At 47.8% G+C, this 6550-nt stretch overlaps 1 protein-coding gene across 1 annotated transcript in view; it reads right to left on the bottom strand.

Moving 5' to 3' along the window:
• Positions 1-4188, bottom strand: part of GATD3A (glutamine amidotransferase like class 1 domain containing 3A) — a 20336-nt gene extending 16148 nt beyond the window's left edge. The window contains exon 1 of the mRNA XM_014526302.2: positions 4131-4188. The gene's annotated coding sequence lies outside the window, so the exon portion shown is untranslated. The remainder of the gene's footprint in view (positions 1-4130) is intronic.
• Between the last annotated feature and the right edge of the window lie 2362 nt (positions 4189-6550).

Below are 6550 nucleotides of genomic sequence, written 5' to 3' on the forward strand. Positions count from 1 at the left end.
CAAAGCAGAGGCAGGCCACCCTGGACCAGTGGGGGAAAGGAGGACAGAAAGGGGGGCGTGTTCCCAAGGCGAGCGAGATCACCCAGAGCATTGGGGAAATGCTTGCTCTGGATAGCCAGCCCTTCTCCCTAGTTGAGCGGCCAGGGTTCAGGCAGTTCATAGCACTTCCAGCCCCGTTTTACAAAGTGCCCGCACGCACCACCTTTAGCAGGGCAGTGGTGCTTTCCCTGTATGAGGCATGCAGGGAGTACTTGAGGGAGGAGCTACGCAAGGCAGGGCCACAGGTAGCCTTTCACTTCACCTCTGACATCTGGAGCAGCTGAGGTGGTGTTCATGCCTACCTCTCCCCCTCAGGGCACTGGTGTGCTCAGTCAGGCCGTTGGTGGGCTCTACTGCAAGCCGAGGTGTTGGATGAGACCCACACGGCAAGGGAGATCATGGGGGCCATGAACCGTGTGGAAGAAACAAGCTTCACTTTATTGTTTGGTTTTGAAGTTGTCAGAGACTCTTTATTATACAAGAAGCTGCAGGGGAAGATGCTGAGCCTCTCCCACAGATAGTTAAAGCAAGCTTTTTATGTTTCAATTCAGGTCACATGATGCAAGATATAACAAGTCAAACAGAAAATTGGTTTGAACCAGAAAGCTGCAAGAGGGCATAGACTGTAGTTTGACCTATTGACCTCATAGGCCTACTCAGCGTTATAGAAAATTTTACAATACACTTCTTAAGCAGAAATTAAGGCCTGGGGTTCTCTTCTACATTCCCCCCTTTTGTACCTATAGTACAACCGATGAGATTTTGTAACTGTCTGTGGGGCAACAGACTGCAAGTGAGCCAATAGGAGAACAGTCTGACTTATGCATCCTTCGAGGCACAGTGCGACTTGTTCTTAGGTAGAGTATCTTCCAATGCTCCCTTCGGAACAATTGTGAGACTAATCTCAATTGACCCAGCATCACGTTAGACATATCTTTTGCGTCTTTTGCGGGATGCACTAAGGTTACAATTGCGTAGCAACAAAAGGAGTATTTGTAGAAAGAGAATAAACCCGAGGACCATGATTGCGTTATAAAATAATTTGGCCCCAAGTCTGCCAGACCAGTCCCAAAGACTCCATTGATCGGTTTGGTGTAGTTTAGCAGCAGCTTTCTCAATAATTTTAGCCTGGTTCTCAATAGCACTAGAAGCATCTGGTATATAAATGCAGCATTCTGATTTTACTAAAGCACACACACCTCCTTTGCTAGCTAATGTATAATCCAAGGCGAGTCTGTTTTGTAGAGTCATTTGTCTCATTTCTTTCATTTCTTTACTTATTTCACAGAAATCAATGGCAGTAGCATTAGCTATTTTCTCTAGGGATGCTGCAACTTTCTTTATCTCGGACATAGCTAAGCCTGCGCCATAGTTAGGGAACATTATACCCCCAAACCTTTGATTTTCTGTGATTTCACAAACATTGCGAATTCTTCCTTTAGGTAAGTGAGATCTAATAGTAAAGGCAGGATATGTTGCAGAGGCATAGTATGTTCCTTCCCAACCGGAAGGAAGATTTTTATAGGCCTTATCTCCACATACAAAATAGTGACCAGCTAGTGCAGTAAACTAAAAGTTACAAACTGGTTTTAACATCCATACTGAATAATAACCTAAATATCCAGCCGAAATGAGAGAATAACTGGGTATCCAAGAACCGTTAGAGAGCCAAGCACCATTTACCTTAAATTCCTTTCTACTTTACTAAAGTAATGCGGGCCACAGAATATAGCAGAATTTCATATTTAGTTAAACAAGCATTTGAAAGGTGCTGGGTTTTGGTTTTTAAAAGAAGTGCGGTCACTGAGTGGGGTACGGCAACAGTTAAGGGCGAAGCTAGAACAATATTTTCAGATGATTCTACAAGAATGGCAGCAGCAGCAATTGCCTGAAGGCATGGTAGAAACCCAGTTGCTACAGGACCTAAGGCTGTACTATAGTAGTCGATAGGACGATATTTATCTCCATGGGATTGAGTAAGTACCCCCAGAGCAAAGCCATCTTTTTCATGACAAAAGAGTGTAAAAGGCTTTGAATAATCAGGAAGTCCCAGTGCGGGTGCCTGTGAAAGGGCAACTTTAATGACAGAAAAGGCGTTTTCGGCTTCTGGAGACCACTGCAAGGTTTCAGGGGTGTCCTTTAAAATAAGATTTTGCAAGTGTTTTACAATTGAGGCATAGCCCAAAATCCATTGGCGGCAATATCCAGTCATGCCTAAGAAGGCGCGCATTTGAGAGACAGTTGTGGGCCGAGGGATTTAAAGAATTGTTTCAACTCGCACAGTTGAAAGGCGACGTTCTCCGGTGGAAATATCATGGCCTAAATAATGAACCTTTGGTAAGCAGAGCTGAAGTTGTTCTTTAGAAGCTTTGTGGCCTTTTAGAGCAAGACAGGTCAAAAGGTGCAGATAATCGATTTTACAGGCTTCAAAGGAAGGTGAGGCAAGCAAAAGATCATCGACATACTGGATAAGGACAGAATGGTTTTGTTTTGTTTTTAACTGAATGTCGTCTAAATCTTTCTCCAAAATTTGTGAAAAGATAGAAGGAGACTCTGTATACCCTTGTGGGAGTCTAGTCCAAGTATATTGTAAGCCTTTATAAGTAAATGCAAACAAAAACTGACTATCTGGATGAATAGGAATTGAAAAAAAAGCAGAGCACAAGTCTACAACAGTAAAGAAACAAGCTTTCAGTGAAATGCAAGAAAGAATGGTAGCTGGGTTAGGTACTACAGGAAAAAAATGGATCTCAGGTCTTGCACAAAGCGATAGGTAGTTTTGCCTGGTTTCTTAACTGGCAGAATTGGAGTATTACAAGGACTAGAAGTGGGGACCAAGATACCTTGTTGAAGGAGGGAAGAAATGACTGACGCGATTCCTTGCTCAGCTTCCTTGCTGAGAGGATATTGGGAAATGAACGGAAGCTGCTTTTGTGGATCAAGACGAATTTTAACAGGTTCAGCGGTGTGTATCTGTCCAACTTCATTAGCATGCTGCAACCATAGGGCAGGGGGTACCTGTTTAAGGATTTCTTCTTTGAAATCAGGGTTTGTTGTAGAAATAGGTAGGAGTGCTGGTTCAAACATAGCAGCAAGAACTGCGCATTCATTTTCTGCTGGTACTTCAAGGAAAACTCCATCCGCTGTACAATAAATAGTACAACCGAGTTTACAAAGTAGGTCACGACCTAAAAGATTAATGGGGGTAAAAGGGCTTAAAAGTAAGGCAGGGTGGTCAGAGATAGGACCAAGAGTAACAGACAAGGGTTGAGTTACAGGATGAGAAATTACTTGGTTAGAAATGCTGACAGCATTAACAACAGCATTGGAAAAAGGTGGATCAGTTTATCAAGATCAAAAGTTCCTTCTGAAGGAAATTGTTTTGGAGGGTTATCCCTGGTATACCAATTCCATTTATCTAAAAACTTACACGATTTTTTTTTCACCATAATGCACATGCATATAACCTGCTGGGGTTCCTTTTGGTGGGGTTGGGACATCCTTTGACCCAGAGCCCCCCTATTCCTAAATTCACACAGGGCACTCACACAGGGAAGAGGGTAAGGGACTTGATGTGCCAATCCTGAACCGAGGACAGCGCATGAAGCGGCGTCCTAACAGTTATTTTGTCACATCAACCGCCGGTTACCCGGACAGTTTCCGTGGATGGGGAAAGGATAAACCTGTCCACTGGGTCACAAGGTTCCAGTTGGGCCCCCTTGCTTTCAAGTCTGCCTTTCTAGACAGCCTTGGGGTGGCTAGACCCAACCTTAGTCTCAGACCTGGTCAGCGGCTTATATTCTTTCACACAAGGGAACTTCTGCGCTGAGGTTCGGGGTTCAAGAATATTTCTTTAGTCCCAGCCTTGGTCAGCGACACTGTGGAAAACACTCACACTATTCCCCAGGTTTCTATATTCCTTAGTCTAGACTTTTCCTTTTACTCTTTTAAAGGTAAACTGGTTTCATACAAACCCTTTAGAGTGTCTGACAAGTTCACATTTCAAAAGTTCGGATGGCATAAGCTCGAACTGGTTTCCTGACCCGCACGGGCAGTCCTCCACTGATAACCCCTTTAGAGAGTTCTCTTACCTTGATTTGGCGCCTGGGGTTTCAGAGGGGAACGGTCCGCAAGCCCGTTGGTACTCTCAGCCGCGCGTTGCCATCCGAGTCACAGCACCAAGAATTGTGGAAGAAACAAGCTTTACTTTATTGTTTGGTTTTGAAGTTGTCAGAGACTCTTTATTATACAAGAAGCTGCAGGGGAAGATGCTGAGCCTCTCCCACAGACAGTTAAAGCAAGCTTTTTATGTTTCAATTCAGGTCACATGATGCAAGATATAACAAGTCAAACAGAAAATTGGTTTGAACCAGAAAGCTGCAAGAGGGCATAGACTGTAGTTTGACCTATTGACCTCATAGGCCTACTCAGTGTTATAGAAAATTTTACAATTCACTTCTTAAGCACAAATTAAGGCCTGGGATTCTCTTCTTCCACAACTGCATGGTGCAGGGGTGGCTCGTTGGGCAGGCCAAGCTCACCCACAGGTTCCTGGTCACCAACAAGGGGGCCAGTATGGTGAAGACTGTCTGTGATGCCAACTTTGTTGGCATCCGCTGTGTGGCACACAGGCTGCACCTAATAGTGAGGGATGCCTTGAAGGGGGACAGGGCTGCCAGTGACGGCGCCACAACCAGTACTGCTACAAGCCAACTGATTTCAAAATGCAGGAAGGTGGTGGGCTACTTCCACCGCAGCATCAAGGGGAACAAGATGCTGCAGGAGAAACAGGCAGAGCTGAGCATCCCACAGCACAAAATCATGCAGGATGTGGAGACTTGGTGGAACTCCACATACTTGATGCTCAAGAGGCTGGTGGAGCAACAGAAGCCCACCCATGAGATGGCCTTGCTTGGGGAGATTGGGATCAGTGCCCCCCTGAACAGAGCTGAGTGGGGTACCATCTCCCAGATGTTGGTGGTCAAGACCCTTAGCTCTGGTGATACCCTCCTCAGCCATGTCCCCTAGTGAGGGAACTGGAGAACCAAATGGAGAAGTTCCAGGGGATCGATGTTCCTGGCTAGGGCAGGCCGCTATCACCAGACGTGTAGGCACTGGTGAGGTGGCTGAAGGGGGGCATCAGGAGACGGCTGGATCCCTTGCGATCCAGTACAATCCACATGATTGTGGGCATGTGCATCCTGAGGGCGAAGGGGAGCATGTGCACTGGCAGCCCCAAAACCCTTGATCACTGGACGCAGGTGTTGGTGAACGAAGTCAGAGAGGCCAAAGTGCAAAGGCAAGGGGATGTGGAAGAGAGGGATCTACTTTCCCATGCCAGCACTCCCAGCACCGGTGCCAGCCAGTCTCCTCCCCGCCAGCCACTGCCAATGTGGGCCATGGGCATGGCTTCAATGCTGGGGTCCAAATGCACCAGACCCCAGCCTCGGGCAGGTAGTGCCAAGGCTTCGGTGGCTACCTATCTCGCTGAGGATGTGGAGCCACTGGACTGTGACCCCTTGGCCTACTGGGCAAGCCGCAGCCAGATGTGGCAGGATCTGGCCATGGTTGCCCGGCAACACCTGTCCTGTCCACCAACCAGTGTTCCAAGCAAGAGGGTGTTCAGCATTGCTGGGAATGTTGTGACACCCCACCGCACCTGCTTGGATCCTACGTTGGTGGAGCAGCTGGTGTTCCTAAAGGTGTGGCTCCCACTGCTGGGGTTCCCCAAGCTCCACCTGCAGATGGACTGAGTACCACCCTCCTCACTCCGTCTGCACCAATTTCCTTTTCTGATGTTTTGAAAAGCCGAGTAATGCCCCGCTGTCAGCCGGAGGGGGCACTAACTGCATTACCAGCCAGCAGGGGAAGAACATGTCCCTACTGAGCTCATTGCCCTGCCAGGATGAACTTGGAGGTATGGGATTGGGGCTATGGGGAAGGAGGAGGCCCCAGGTCCTGGGCATGACCACTATAACTGCATCCTGCCAGGGTAGGGAGGCCTGGTGGGACTGCTGGTGGCGCAGCAGCCCTGTAAATGCCAGGACCAACGTAAAGAGAAGGAACCGGGTAACGTGGGGCCTCTGCAAGACATGCTAGGAAATCTGGTCGTCACACCAGACAACAAAGCTAACCTATTTAACAATTTCTTTGCCTCCATTTTCCTGAGCAGGGACCAGGTCACCCCTACCACCGGGACCTCCGTAGGCCCCAGGGGAGGTGCACCCAGACCTAGGGTCAGAGAGGACCTAGTCAGGGAACTTCTGGAGGGACTGGACATGTTCAAATCAGCTGGTCCTGATGATCTCCACCCCAGAGTGCTGAGGGAATTAGCAGAGGTCATTGCGGGACCCCTGGCATGGCTTTACGAGCACTCGTGGTGCTCTGGCAAGGTGCCAGAGGACTGGAAAAGGGCCAATGAGGTTCCCATTTTCAAAAAAGGGAGGAAGGAGGACCCAGGTAACCATAGGCCAGTTAGTCTTACCTCGATCCTGGGTAAGCTTTTTGAGAG

This window comes from Alligator sinensis, unplaced genomic scaffold (genome assembly GCF_000455745.1).
Source record: "Alligator sinensis unplaced genomic scaffold, ASM45574v1 scaffold1162_2, whole genome shotgun sequence".
Taxonomy (NCBI): Eukaryota; Metazoa; Chordata; order Crocodylia; family Alligatoridae; genus Alligator; species Alligator sinensis.